Source organism: Pipra filicauda, unplaced genomic scaffold (genome assembly GCF_003945595.2).
Source record: "Pipra filicauda isolate LSUMZ 115617 unplaced genomic scaffold, ASM394559v2 scaffold1329_size17525_pilon, whole genome shotgun sequence".
NCBI lineage: Eukaryota > Metazoa > Chordata > Aves > Passeriformes > Pipridae > Pipra > Pipra filicauda.
In genome coordinates, this window is record NW_024103795.1 from 1 (window position 1) to 14,098 (window position 14,098).

A 14,098-nucleotide genomic window follows, 5' to 3' on the forward strand; every position below is an offset into this window, starting at 1 on the left:
TGCGCAGTCCCCGCTGCTGCTGAAGTTCAGCGCTATTTCAGTACTTGTTCTACTTGTGTTTCCGAAAAAAAGCTAGAATCAGGATAGCCAAAGCAACATAGAAAGTCTATTCCATCTTCAGCTACATTACAGGGCAAAGGAAATAAGTGATCCTACCCATCAGTGGAACAGGGAAAGAATGAAGATTAAGTCTGTGAGCTATAGAAGAGAAAAATCACACTGTAACAACTTAGAAGATTGCTCCAAGACCACAGTCACAGGAAAAGGGAAGAGAGCCAGGGGCAGAAACTGTAAGGCCAAAAAGATGATGGACACATCTGTGCATCAATCAGGTTCAGAGGTCACTGCATGCCCCAAGCCTAACGAGTTCTCTGGTCTATGTGTGTTATACACCTATTAATTACTTGAATAGAAAATTTACAATTGAACTTTCACAAAGGTTACAGAGTGATATCCCTGCACTGACCATTGCAGCTGAGCTTCTGCTACAGATTCTGACACGTCAGGTGACTGAATGTTTGCTTGTTTTCTAGGCTCTCCTTACAGTCCATCCAGGTCATGAAATATAGAGGGGATTTCTTGAGAGGCAGCTTTTAGACCTCATTCCCTTACCTTCATGGTCAATGCCATCAGCGTCACTCTCCCTCTCTTCTTGCTCGTCATCGAGAGTTCCTCGTGTTAGTATTAGCTCAGAGGGACCCATTGCAGAAGCATCAGGTCCTTGAAGGGAACAGAAACAGCTGTACACAAAACAGCTTGCTAAAGGTAAGGTTTCTATCTGCACAGAAACCCAGCAATGAACACCTGCTCTAAGGGGACAGAAAGCTGCTTGTGGATCCCAGACACAGGACAGACTCCATCAGCACCTACTCGCCTCATCTAAGGAACAGTGCAGCCAACAGCAGAGCTTTCTCATATTCTGATCTGACTGTTTCACCTTTTCTAAAGTATTTCATTATTTCTAGTAGGTCCACTGCTTTAGCTACACAGCGGGGTTTCTTCCAAACCTGTGACTGACACAGGAAGAGCTGAGTGTGACCAACCCCACAGGAACTAAAGCCCCGCTCCTCTAACATGGAGCTGCCTTCACACTTCTGCTGTGAGGACAAAGAAGCACTGTACTACTTCACAAGGCAAACTCTTCAGAAAACTTCTGCAGTAAACTTTATCTTCCTGGGGAGGTACCTGCCACTGTGCTGCCCTGCACACACACGCTGCCCATGTCCTTCCACAAGTGTTCCAGCTGCTCTCTCTTTTGTTTATTTTGAGCTTTCTCCCGTAGACAAAGATTTACCTGTGGATTCTGAGAACATTTAAAACACCAGGAGAAGAGAAACCTCACCCAAACCCAGCAGCCTGTCCCCCAGTCAGAGAGCAGAAGTCACTATGCAGGTCTTACATTTCAACTAAGGTTTCACAGAACTTCTGACTAAGCGTGGAAAGCAACCTCCAGTCAGGTGGGATTCTAGGACGTTTTCAGCAGCGCCGGGAAGCCAAACTCTGTGTAGCTGTGCCTGCAGAGAACTGTCCTTTGGACAGCCACAACTCAAGGTGAGCAGAGCTACTGATTTTGGCACTGCAATTCAGTCTTTCTTACTAAGTCAAACTAGTACTCTTCACTGGTGCAGGAAGATACAGGGATAGTCTCAACAAATCCCTTTGGAAATTTATTTTTAAGAACTCTCTATCCATCTGAATGGAAGACACAATCTTATTTCCCAATCATTTTCACACAATTAGCTCAAATATTAGCACTAAACCAGTGAGCAACATCTGTTTTACAAAATCTTTTTTTTTGTAAAGATATGCTCCACCACATCTAGGAAAAAAAAGGCAAATGGTGGACTCCTTCAGGACAGGAGTTTTCCCACAGTGAGTACGACTAGTAAATTAAATGTTAGACCCTCTCAACATAAAGGTAACTGTGTGCCTAAAAGTGACCCAAGATACACTGTTCAGGTGTAAAACAGCTAAAAACACTTACCAGTGTTTTTCTCAGGCGCTCGTATTCTGGACGATACTCTCTGAAAAGGTGAATAAAGGGAGTGCATTCAGTCTGAAAAACACATGATTTGTATTGCATAAGGATCATCCTGGAGGTTCCTTTTTACTAAAAAAAAAAGTTTTCTCTAGATTTTCATGTTTGAGAGACATTTCAGAAAGACAGTACTTTTTTCCCCAGATTTGGATTCTGAAACCAATGGATGCAAAATCAATGAACATACTTCATTAAAACAGCAACAATTCAAAACTTGGTATGGAATTACAAGAAAAAAATTACTTCACAGACTTGCTGGCACAGATAGCTTTTACTTTTTCACGGAACAGCACAAAAATTCATCTCTGAATAGTTCCTTTTTACTGCTGCTTTTTATGCTGATACTGGACACCCTAAGCTACCTTGGCTATGGCAACTGTACACTCCTTCAAATCAAAGGAGCAGACTCATGAATCAGGACCTTCAGGAAGTGGTCACTGGGTCGCGGACCAGAAGTTATCCCCTTACCTCTCATATTCATCTACAGCTTTAGAAAGCTGGATAAAAATCTCCCCCAGTCCTGTGCCAAACACTGCAGAAACACCAACCACCTGGAAAAGAAAACACACCAGAACTAGAGAGTAACTGAGCCAGATTTTTAATACAGAAAAAAAACAAAGTAAAAACAAACAAACAAACAATCCCCCACAACAACAACAAAAAAATCAACACCACTGAAAAACCCAACAACAACGAACTACTAATCTAAACCTAACAACACCCATTTAATCAGCACAGTGGCCTAAGAGTGGGCAGTAACACTTCTGGTTCTGTCCAGCCCGCTTTCAAACTCTTCCTCCACTTGCTGTTCATGTTTGTTACTTCTGCTTTTTGGTTGTCAGTGATTTTCTGTTTGGTGAGTTGTTGGGGTATTTTGGGGGGTGTTTCTTTGGGGAAGGAGGTTTGTTTGGTATTTTTTAACACTGTAGGGCAATTCAAAAGAAAGGTCAAGTCTTTCTGCTGTTTACTTCTTTATTGTTAATAACCCAAGTTCTCATTCTGCATCTAGGGTTATAAGTGGTTAGCAAGTATCAGTGTACTAGAATTAAAGTGCAAAAGAGACAACAAGAACTGACCTTTTGGCTCTGAAATAGTCTAATACTTTTTATTTAGCCAAAGCACATTTAAAAGGTCCCCAGAACAGCAAGAGAGGGAGAATTGAATCAGTTGCTATGACAATACATTCAAAATGCACATCTACTTTCTAATTTCAGCTTGTCTCTCATTACACTTCTGGCCATTTGTTCTGCTTGTATTAAATCAATTCTCTAAAAATACCTTGAATTAAGACTATTACCAGCCAGAATCCTACATCCTCTAACAAAAATTCTCCCTCTTTTTCATAGGCAAGACAGTCTCAACTACTGACTTCCAAATGGAAGACCTTTCCCAACACAGCCTTGCATTTAATCATTAATAGAGTAAATATGCAGACAGCTCTCCAAAGGATTTTAAGCATTAAGGCCAAGCACTGTGCCAATATATATCAATATTTATACTTTCCCTGCACTTCAGTACAAGCTGCCTTTTACTCCGTAATCCTCTTCATATGACCTGCTCTCCATCCAGTGCTCCAACAGTCCTGACAGGCAGATAAATATGACCTGATCAGCAAATAAGGAACAGGAAGTATGTTAGTTCTGTATATCGGACCACTACAATCCCTTTTGAAATTCTGTATATTGTTCCACATAGGACACTTGCAATATTTTTGTTTTGGCTCTGTTATCATTATCTACATGAATGGAATCATTTCGTTCCTGTAATATCAACACAGCCAAGAAGGCTTGCTTTTTCTTTAGTAAAAGCTGATGACAAACAAACACAATCAGCTAAAAACTTTAGCACAGACTATGGGATCATTAACAGCCTCCAATGTATAGTTTTGTCAGAGAAACAATTAATTTGTCCTCTCAAAACCTGGCTGAGTGGAAGAACAATCTTCTTCTTGCACAAGCAAATCTAAAGGGGGTTTTTTGTTCATTTATTTGTTTTTGAGATTCTTTCCCTTCTTCCTATGTAGTACATTGCCCAACTGTACTTGACACTTTCAGAACAAGGAAAATTACCTCAGGTGGGAAATGCTGCAGCAAAGAACACTGCCTCTTACCAGCCTATCTTAGCTTTCATCTTGTGATTAATCACAGTTCAATATTAAATTATTCAGGCTGCCATTCAGTGTGACAAGCTGCAGTGTAACAAGCTACAGTGTGACCCGAACACAGGTCATCAACAGATTACAGTTCACAAGGGCAGTGCAAAGCCCCTTTACAGAACGACAGAATGGTGGGGGTTGGACAATACCTCTGGAGATCATCCAGTCCAATCTCTCCTGCTCAAAAAGTGGGATTAGGTAGAATAGGTTGCTCATGACTTTGCCTGAGCAAAAGTGTTTTAAGCATCTCCAGGGATGGAGACTCCACAATTTCTCTGGACGAGTCCAGAGGAGGAATTCTTAAGTTATTGTTTTCAGTGGAAAGGTAGGGACAGAAACAAGCGATCCCAAAACTTCAAACCCATCCCCACAGCGGTCCAGAGCAGCTTGAGCCCAGGTCCCTGCCTTCCCAGGGCCGGGCTCTTCTCCTGGAGGCAGAGGATGACCCGGCCCTTGTTTCTCCCACGCTCGCAGACCCAGGTCCTGCTCCTTTGGCCCCACTTTTCTTAGCAGACCCGGCATCATTTTCCAGGGTCCCCAGGAAACTTCTGCACTTGACCCATTGCTAAGTGCAGAGCACAGGGCAAGGGAAGGACAAATTTCTCGGCACCCACCCCCTGCGGGGGGCACGCAGGTGCGAGTTTCTCCGCAGAGGCGAGAAACTTGCCTGTCGCTTCCCCGGCCTGCAGTTCCCCGATGGCCGCGGGAGAGGCAGAAGAGCGGCCGCGCCCACCCGCCGCGCCCAGCTTACCCCCGGGGACGATCTCCGTCGGATCTGCCGCCGTGGGTCGCTTCCGGGGGGGGGGGGAAGGCGGCGGCGCAGCCCCGATAGCATCTCCAGGGCACGGCGGGAGCGGGAGCGGAGCGGGAGCGGGAGCGGGAGCGGGAGCGGGAGCGGAGCGGGACGAGCGGGCGGCGCGGCGCCCCCTGCGGCCCTCGCGCGGCCCCCCCCACCCGCCGCCTGGGGTCCTCGCGCGCCGCGGCTCCGAGACGGGGGCTGCCCGCGCCGGTGCCTGCCGCCGCCCACGAACCTGCCGCCCGCGCCCGGCGCCGCCGAGCCCCCCGCCCCGCCCCCACAGCGGGAAGCGGCGCGGCGAGACGGCGCTGCGGGCGCGGGGCGGGGGTCCGGGTCGCGGCGGAGGTCAGGCAACAGGATAGACGCCTCTCTGAGGAGAGGGGGCCTCTCGCCGCCATCTTTAGTGTGGCCTCGGCTAAGTTCCGGTCGTGGCGGCGCCATCTTGAGTGTGGCGTCGGGGCGAACTTCCGGGCCGGGGCCGCCATCTTTAGTGTGGTCGTTCCGGTCCTGGCGGCGCCATCTTTACTGTGGGCTTGGCGGACTTCCGGCCCGGGGCCGCCATCTTTAGTGTGGTCGTTCCGGTCCTGGCGGCGCCATCTTTACTGTGGGCTTGGCGGACTTCCGCGCCGGGGCTTTGGAGGACTTCCGGTCGCTCTCTACTTCCGGTGACCGAGTTTACCCAAATTACCGGCCCTCCTCGCTAATTTCTGCGCTTTCACCCCAAAAAATCGTCGTGTTGTTCCCCCCACACACACCCCGGGAGAGACGGGAGACCGCGAGTCCCGCCCTGCCGCCGGAACCGGCCCTTAACTCGAGCGGGGAGCGCTGCACCGCCACGAGAGCCACTGCGCATGCGTCGCCGTTTCCTCTCCTGGCTGCCCTTACTTACCACGTGATCGCCGGCGTCTTGCCAACGACTGCGCACGCGCCGCCGTCGCCACCCTGCCTGCCCCCCCACCCCGCCGCCCGACCGCCCGGCTTCGCTTTCTTACTGCGGCTCCCCCTCCGCTTTTTCGGCTCCCTGGGGTTCCCCCACCCGCATTTTGGGGTCCCCGTCTCACATTTTAGGGGTGATGACCCCGCAATTTACGGTTCGGGGGGCGGGAGGAGAGGAAACGGGGTGCCCAAGAAGGGGTTTCTTTTTTTTTCTTTTTTTTTTTTCCTCTTTTATTTCATTTTCATTTTATTTCCTTTTTAGTTTTTTTGCCTTTTTTCTTTTTAATTTTCTTTTGTATTTTATATTTCCTTTTATATTTCGTTTATTTTTTATTCTCTTTATTTTTCATTGTCTCTCCCAGTGCTCCCCAGTAACACCCAGTGCTCCTCAACAACCCCCAGTAACACCCAGTGCTCCCCAAAAATTGACCCAAAACCGACCCAAATCACCCCAAACGCTGACCCAAAACTGACCCCAAAAACTGACCCAAATCATCCCAAAACTGACCCCAAAAACTGACCCCAATCGTCCCAACAGCTGACCCAAAACTGACCCAAATCACCCCAAAAAATAACCCCAAACTGACCCCAAAAACTGACCCAAATCATCCCCAAAACTGACCCAAAACTCTGCATTTGTTTGGCATCATTTCCTCTCAAAAACAACATCTCCGATTTAGTTGATTGCTAAAGCCATCATTTTAAAATCATCCCAGGAATCAAAAGGGACTGGAAAACACACAGAAATCATTCCTGCGCCCACCAAATCATTAGGAATTGGAACCCGATTCCCTCATCTCTCTCCTTGTGCTTCTTGGCTGGAAAACCTGATGAGCCCCGCTGGCTATTTTTAGGCTGCTTTTCTTCCACAGCTCCTTTCCTCCCGGCTGAAACCTCCTGGCATATTCAGGGCTTATCCGGAGGGAAGCCCCTCTGAAGTATTTCCTCTCGTGGCAATTCTGTGGGATGAAGAAGGAAAAAAAGCACGTCAAGAGCTCCTTCTCCCCCCTTCCCTCGCAAACACCCTCCCAGTTTGCCCTTGGCAGCTCCATCCCCCCGGCACCCGCACCCGACGCTTCGGCTCCGCTGGGAAAGGGACAGCAAGTGCACAAGCAAGTTCAGTGCTGGGCAGGGGCTCCCTGGGGAACGGCACTTCAGTGCTTTAGTCCGTGGCCTTTCCTGCTGCCCTCCCTCCCGGAGGCAGAGGATGACCCGGCCCTTGTTTCTCCCACGCTCGCAGACCCAGGTCCTGCTCCTTTGGCCCCACTTTTCTTAGCAGACCCGGCATCATTTCCCAGGGTCCCCAGGAAACTTCTGCACTTGACCCATTGCTAAGTGCAGAGCACAGGGCGAGGGAAGGACAAATTTCTCGGCACCCACCCCCTGGAATTTTCCTTCTCCGCAGCACGCTCCCGTTCCCGCTGTCTCTGGAGGTGCCCGCACGAGTCCTCCTTCTCCCAGCACCTCAGAGAATGTCCTCTTCACCCGGGTCCTGCTTACCGGCGTCCAACAAAACACGCTGACAACATTTTTCAGGATGCCAGTGGAGAGACATTAGAGCACACTGCACAGGGAAGCTGAGCCTGCCCCATCCCTGCAAGTGTTCCAGGCCAGGCTGGACGGGACTGGGAGCAACCGGGGACAGTGGAAGGTGTCCCTGCCCACGGAAGACAGGCTGGCCTTTGAAGGTCCCCTTCAAACCAAATCGCTCTGGGATTCCCCTCCAAAATCCCTACCCAAGAGACACAGCAAGCAAAGCAGAGGGACTGCACTCCCCGCTTTTCTTACCTGCAGGCACACACAGCACAGCACGTTGGACAGAAAAGCCACAGGGTTAGTCCTGCCAGAGGCGTCCGGCACACCCACGGCGACCGAAGGAAAACAGGGAGCCTGGGAACACGGAGTAAAAGACACCTTAATTAGGACTACACTGAGCAATAGCCAGGTCATTCCCACAGACAGCTTCACCGGCCAGTCACACAAAAAGCACTCACCGAGGCCTCAGTTAGGATGGCTCCTGACGCTGACCAGGTGAGTACCTCCCTGGAAGCCCGCTCCGCTCATGCCAGGCACTGGGGCTCACCCAGGGGGGCTTTGCCAAGCATCCAATGGAAATTAAAATTACAGCCTGGGCAAAGGCGCTTCCCGCAGGACCGCTCCTGGCCAAGGCCACCGGTCCGTGCAAGTCAGACCACTGACCACCCGGGGGGATTTTCGGGGGCACGCTTCCAGCTTTTATTCTCCAGAAACTCCAGTTCCTTCTGGCACCGCTTGCTTCAGTCTTCCCCTGCTGGAAGAGGTCACTTTAGTCTTTCGAGGGGCCAGATTGCCAAAGCCCGGCCGGTCCATTCCCACGAGGAAAGGTAGCTTGGTCTTGGACAGGATACTGGGGGCGGGGGAGACACAAAATAAAAGTTTAATTTAAAACAACTGCCTAGAATAGAAAGCAATTCAAACATAAGGCAGACAAGACTCGTGCAAAACTGAATTACATTTGTCTTCAAAGGATAATTATTTCCCTCTGCACCTCAGAGAATGCAATTTTCACCCGGGTCCTGCTTACCATCGTTGAACAAAACACGCTGACAAAATTTTTCCTGATGACAGTGGAGAGATATTAGAGCACACTGCACAGGGAAGCTGAGCCTGCCCCATCCCTGCAAGTGTTCCAGGCCAGGCTGGACGGGACTGGGAGCATCCAGCCGGGGATGAGAGCGGAAGGTGTCCCTGCCCACGGAAGGCAGGATGGCCTTTGAAGGTCCCCTTCAAACCAAATCGCTCTGGGATTCCCCTCCAAAATCACTACCCAAGCGACACAGCAAGCAAAGCAGAAGGACTGCACTCCCCGCTTTTCTTACCTGCAGGCACACAGCACAGCACAGCACGTTGGACAGAAAAGCCACAGGGTTAGCCCTGCCAGAGGTGTCCGGCACACCCACGGCGACCGAAGGGAAGGAGGCAGCCTGGGAACACGGAGTAAAAGACACTTTAATTAGGAGTACACCGAGCACTAGCCAGGTCATTCCCACAGCTTCACTGTCCAGTCGTACAAAAAGCACTCACCGAGGCCTCAGTTAGGATGGCTCCTGACGCTGACCAGGTGAATACCTCCATTTGCCCCGGGGTGTCAAGAATAACATCCCTGGGAAGAAGTCACCCTGAACAACAAAAAGGCAAAATTAGTGAAGCACGGGGTCCTCTTCTGACTAGATTGCCACCAGCATTCCATAGCAAATGCCACGACTATTCTGTTACAGACGAGAAAACCCTGTTCTCCCAAACAAACAGCCAGGAGATTTATGGGCACGCCTGAAACTTTCCTGTGAGGAACTTTTTGTAACTAAGGAGCAGGTGCTATCTTGAGTTGAAGGCATCAATTTGACAGACACTTAGTACAGCAAACTCTTCAGCAGAGGAATTAATTGCTGCCTATTTGAACAGTAGGTGAGAGAAAATGACAGTCTAATAGAAGACAAGAAAAGCAGAACTGCAATCAGCAGCCTTTTCTTCCATCTCTCCCGAGAAAGTCTAGTTTGTCTGTTCTAATAATTCTATGCCCTTTTCTACATGAAACTTAGACCAAGGCTGAAAAAACAACTAGAAAACACGGAGAGAAGCTTTTTAGAATTTCACGTGATTTTCCCAAACCGATCCCAGAAAAGCAGAACTCGGTAGAATGTGCTCACCTCGAGGCCTTTGGTCTTTTTTTCCATACGCTTCGTCACCTGATTGAAAAAGCAGAGTAGACTCGGTATTTAGGCTCACAACAGGAAAACCTCCCCTTCGTTTCCTCAAAGAAACTACATTAATCTGCACAGCTGCAGGCGCGTCTCCAGCTGTTAAAGCCTTTCAGCTTTTCAGAGGGTGAGAATGCCCTGCTAAGGAAGGCTGAAAAATGCTCGGAGCCTGCCCAGGTCAAAGAGCCCCTTGATTTTGTCTGTGTTCCAGTCCCTGGCTAAAGAAAGGGCAGAACCACCGCAGGTGTTGCTTGCCTTTTCCCTAAGAGGTTTTGCCAGGTGCTGGGCCAGCCCGGGCCCTCCGGGGGAAGGCCGGCAGTGGCCAAACCCCGCCGCTTTCCCACGGCAAGCGTCGCTTGCGAGAGCGCCCCCGAGCGCCGGGCCCTGCCTCACAGTCGCCGCCTGGCGGACACGGCCGGGAGCGGCACTGCAGCCGCGCGCGGCGCTGCAGCCGCGCGCCCCCCCCCCTTGGCGAGACCCGCGGCGCCTTTCGCGCGTCCGGGCCTTTCTTCCCTAAAACCTGCCCTTGCCTAGGAAAAGCTGAGCAATTCACAGAGCTGCTGTTTCCAGCCCAGCTTCCCAAAGGATTTCTCTCTCCCGGCAGCACAGACAGGGTCCCCGAGGCAGCGCAGACCCTCCCCGCGGGGGGGTGTGGTGCGTGTGCAATGCCAGGGCACATCCGAACCCGGCCCTGCGGCGGCACGCAGGTGCGAGTTTCTCCGCAGAGGCGAGAAACTTGCCTGTCGCTTCCCCGGCCTGCAGTCCCCGATGGCCGCGGGAGAGGCAGAAGAGCGGCCGCGCCCACCCGCCGCGCCCAGCTTACCCCCGGGGACGATCTCCGTCGGATCTGCCGCCGTGGGTCGCTTCCGGGGGGGGGGGAAGGCGGCGGCGCAGCCCCGATAGCATCTCCAGGGCACGGCGGGAGCGGGAGCGGGAGCGGGAGAGGGAGCGGGAGCGGGAGCGGGAGCGGGAGCGGGAGTGGAGCGGGACGAGCGGGCGGCGCGGCGCCCCCTGCGGCCCTCGCGCGGCCCCCCCCACCCGCCGCCTGGGGTCCTCGCGCGCCGCGGCTCCGCGACGGGGGCTGCCCGCGCCGGTGCCTGCCGCCGCCCACGAACCTGCCGCCCGCGCCCGGCGCCGCCGAGCCCCCCGCCCCGTCCCCACAGCGGGAAGCGGCGCGGCGAGACGGCCCTGCGGGCGCGGGGCGGGGGTCCGGGTCGCGGCGGAGGTCAGGCAACAGGATAGACGCCTCTCTGAGGCGAGGGGGCCTCTCGCCGCCATCTTTAGTGTGGCCTCGGCTAAGTTCCGGTCGTGGCGGCGCCATCTTGAGTGTGGCGTCGGGGCGCACTTCCGGGCCGGGGCCGCCATCTTTAGTGTGGTCGTTCCGGTCCTGGCGGCGCCATCTTTACTGTGGGCTTGGCGGACTTCCGGGCCGGGGCCGCCATCTTTAGTGTGGTCGTTCCGGTCCTGGCGGCGCCATCTTTACTGTGGGCTTGGCGGACTGCCGGGCCGGGGCTTTGGAGGACTTCCGGTCGCTCTCTACTTCCGGTGACCGAGTTTACCCAAATTACCGGCCCTCCTCGCTAATTTCTGCGCTTTCGCCCCAAAAAATCTTCGTGTTATTCCCCCCACACACACCCCGGGAGAGACGGGAGACCGCGAGTCCCGCCCTGCCGCCGGAACCGGCCCTTAACTCGAGCAGGGAGCGCTGCACCGCCACGAGAGCCACTGCGCATGCGTCGCCGGTCCCGCTCCTGGCTGCCCTTACTTACCACGTGATCGCCGGCGTCTTGCCAACGACTGCGCACGCGCCGCCGTCGCCACCTTGCCTGCCCCCCCACCCCGCCGCCCGACCGCCCGGCTTCGCTTTCTTACTGCGGCTCCCCCTCCGCTTTTTCGGCTCCCTGGGGTTCCCCCACCCGCATTTTGGGATCCCCGTCTCACATTTGAGGGGTGATGACCCCGCAATTTACGGGTCGGGGGGCGGGAGGAGAGGAAACGGGGTGCCCAAGAAGGGGTTTCTTTTTTTTTTTTTCTTTTTTTCTCTTTTATTTCATTTTCATTTTATTTCCTTTTTAGTTTTTTTGCTTTTATTTTTTTAAATTTTCTTTTGTATTTTATATTTCCTTTTATATTTCGTTTATTTTTTATTCTCTTTATTTTTCATTGTCTCTCCCAGTGCTCCCCAGTAACACCCAGTGCTCCTCAACAACCCCCAGTAACACCCAGTGCTCCCCAGTAAACACCCAGTGCTCCCCAACAACCCCCAGTAACACCCAGTGCTCCCCAAAAATTGACCCAAAACCGACCCAAATCACACCAAACAATGATCCAAAACTGACCCCAAAAACTGACCCAAATCATCCCCAAAAGCTGACCCAAAACTGACCCAAATCATCCCAAAAGCTGACCCAAAACTGACCCAAATCACCCAAACAATAACCCCAAACTGACCCCAAAAAATGACCCAAATCATCCCAAAACTGACCCAAAACTCTGCATTTATTTGGCACCATTTCCTCTCAAAAACAACATCTCCGATTTAGTTGATTGCTAAAGCCATCATTTTAAAACCATCTCAGGAATCAAAAGGCACTGGAAAACCCACACAAGTCATTCCTGCACCCACCAAATCATTAGGAATTGGAACCCGATTCCCTCATCTCTCTCCTTGTGCTTCTTGGCTGGAAAACCTGATGATCCCCGCTGGCTATTTTTAGGCTGCTTTTCTTCCACAGCTCCTTTCCTCCCGGTTGAAACCTCCTGGCATATTCAGGGCTTACCTGGAGGGAAGCCCCTCTGAAGTATTTCCTCTCGTGGCAATTCTGTGGGATGAAGAAGTAAAAAAAGCACGTCAAGAGCTCCTTCTACCCCCTTCCCTCGCATACACCCTCCCAGTTTGCCCTTGGCAGCTCCATCCCCCCGGCACCCGCACCCGCCGCTTCGGCTCCGCTGGGAAAGGGACAGCAAGTGCAGAAGCAAGTCCAGTGCTGGGCAGGGGCTCCCTGGGGAAGGGCACTTCAGTGCTTTAGTCCGTGGCCTTTCCTGCTGCCCGCCCTCCCGGAGGCAGAGGATGACCCATCCCTTGTTTCTCCCACGCACGCAGACCCAGGTCCTGCTCCTTTGGCCCCACTTTTCTTAGCAGACCCGGCATCCTTTTCCAGGGTCCCCAGGAAACTTCTGCACTTGACCCATTGCTAAGTGCAGAGCACAGGGCGAGGGAAGGACAAATTTCTCGGCACCCACCCCCTGGAATTTTCCTTCTCCGCAGCACGCTCCCGTTCCCGCTGTCTCTGGAGGTGCCCGTACGAGTCCTCCTTCTCCCAGCACCTCAGAGAATGTCCTCTTCACCCGGGTCCTGCTTACCGGCGTCCAACAAAACACGCTGACAACATTTTTCAGGATGCCAATGGAGACATTACAGCACACTGCACAGGGAAGCTGAGCCTGCCCCATCCCTGGAAGTGTTCCAGGCCAGGCTGGACGGGACTCGGAGCAACCGGGGACAGTGGAAGGTGGCCCTGACCACGGAAGACAGGCTGGCCTTTGAAGGTCCCCTTCAAACCAAATCGCTCTGGGATTCCCCTCCAAAATCACTCCCCAAGAGACACAGCAAGCAAAGCAGAGGGACTGCAGCACTCCCAGCTTTTCCTACCTGCAGGCACACACAGCACAGCACAGCACGTTGGACAGAAAAGCCACAGGGTTAGTCCTGCCAGAGGCGTCCGGCACACCCACGGCGACCGAAGGGAAACAGGGAGCCTGGGAACACGGAGTAAAAGGCACCTTAATTAGGACTACACTGAGCAATAGCCAGGTCATTCCCACAGACAGCTTCACCGGCCAGTCACACAAAAAGCACTCACCGAGGCCTCAGGTAGGATGGCTCCTGACGCTGACCAGGTGAGTACCTCCCTGGAAGCCCGCTCCGCTCATGCCAGGCACTGGGGCTCACCCAGGGGGGCTTTGCCAAGCATCCAATGGAAATTAAAATTACAGCCTGGGCAAAGGCGCTTCCCGCAGGACCGCTCCTGGCCAAGGCCACCGGTCCGTGCAAGTCAGACCGCTGACCACCCAGGGGGGATTTTCGGGGGCACGCTTCCAGCTTTTATTCTCCAGAAACTCCAGTTCTTTCTGGCACCGCTTGCTTCAGTCTTCCCCTGCTGGAAGAGGTCACTTTAGTCTTTCGAGGGGCCAGATTGCCAAAGCCCGGCCGGTCCATTCCCACGAGGAAAGGTAGCTTGGTCTTGGACAGGATACTGGGGGCGGGGGAGACACAAAATAAAAGTTTAATTTAAAACAACTGCCTAGAATAGAAAGCAATTCAAACATAAGGCAGACAAGACTCGTGCAAATCTGAATCCATTTGGCTTCAAAGGAGAATTATTTCCCTCTGCACCTAACAGAATGTCCTCTTCACCCGGGTCCTGCTTACCATC

General features: G+C 52.6%; 1 long non-coding RNA gene across 7 annotated transcripts; it reads right to left on the minus strand.

The window, feature by feature from the left end:
* Window positions 1-84: 84 nt before the first annotated feature.
* On the minus strand, window positions 85-13,355 carry LOC113996600. 7 transcript variants are annotated; one of them, XR_005562361.1, is made up of 5 exons: window positions 7,714-7,755; window positions 2,507-3,642; window positions 1,985-2,056; window positions 1,186-1,529; window positions 85-720 (listed from the first exon to the last, which is right to left on the minus strand). It is a non-coding gene; the product is annotated as an uncharacterized LOC113996600 (long non-coding RNA). The 7 variants fall into 7 exon arrangements; XR_005562360.1 differs by lacking the exon at window positions 85-720 and having other exon boundaries at window positions 761-1,303; window positions 1,400-1,529; XR_005562356.1 differs by lacking the exons at window positions 85-720; window positions 7,714-7,755 and adding an exon at window positions 13,315-13,355 and having other exon boundaries at window positions 761-1,529.
* Window positions 13,356-14,098: the final 743 nt, after the last annotated feature.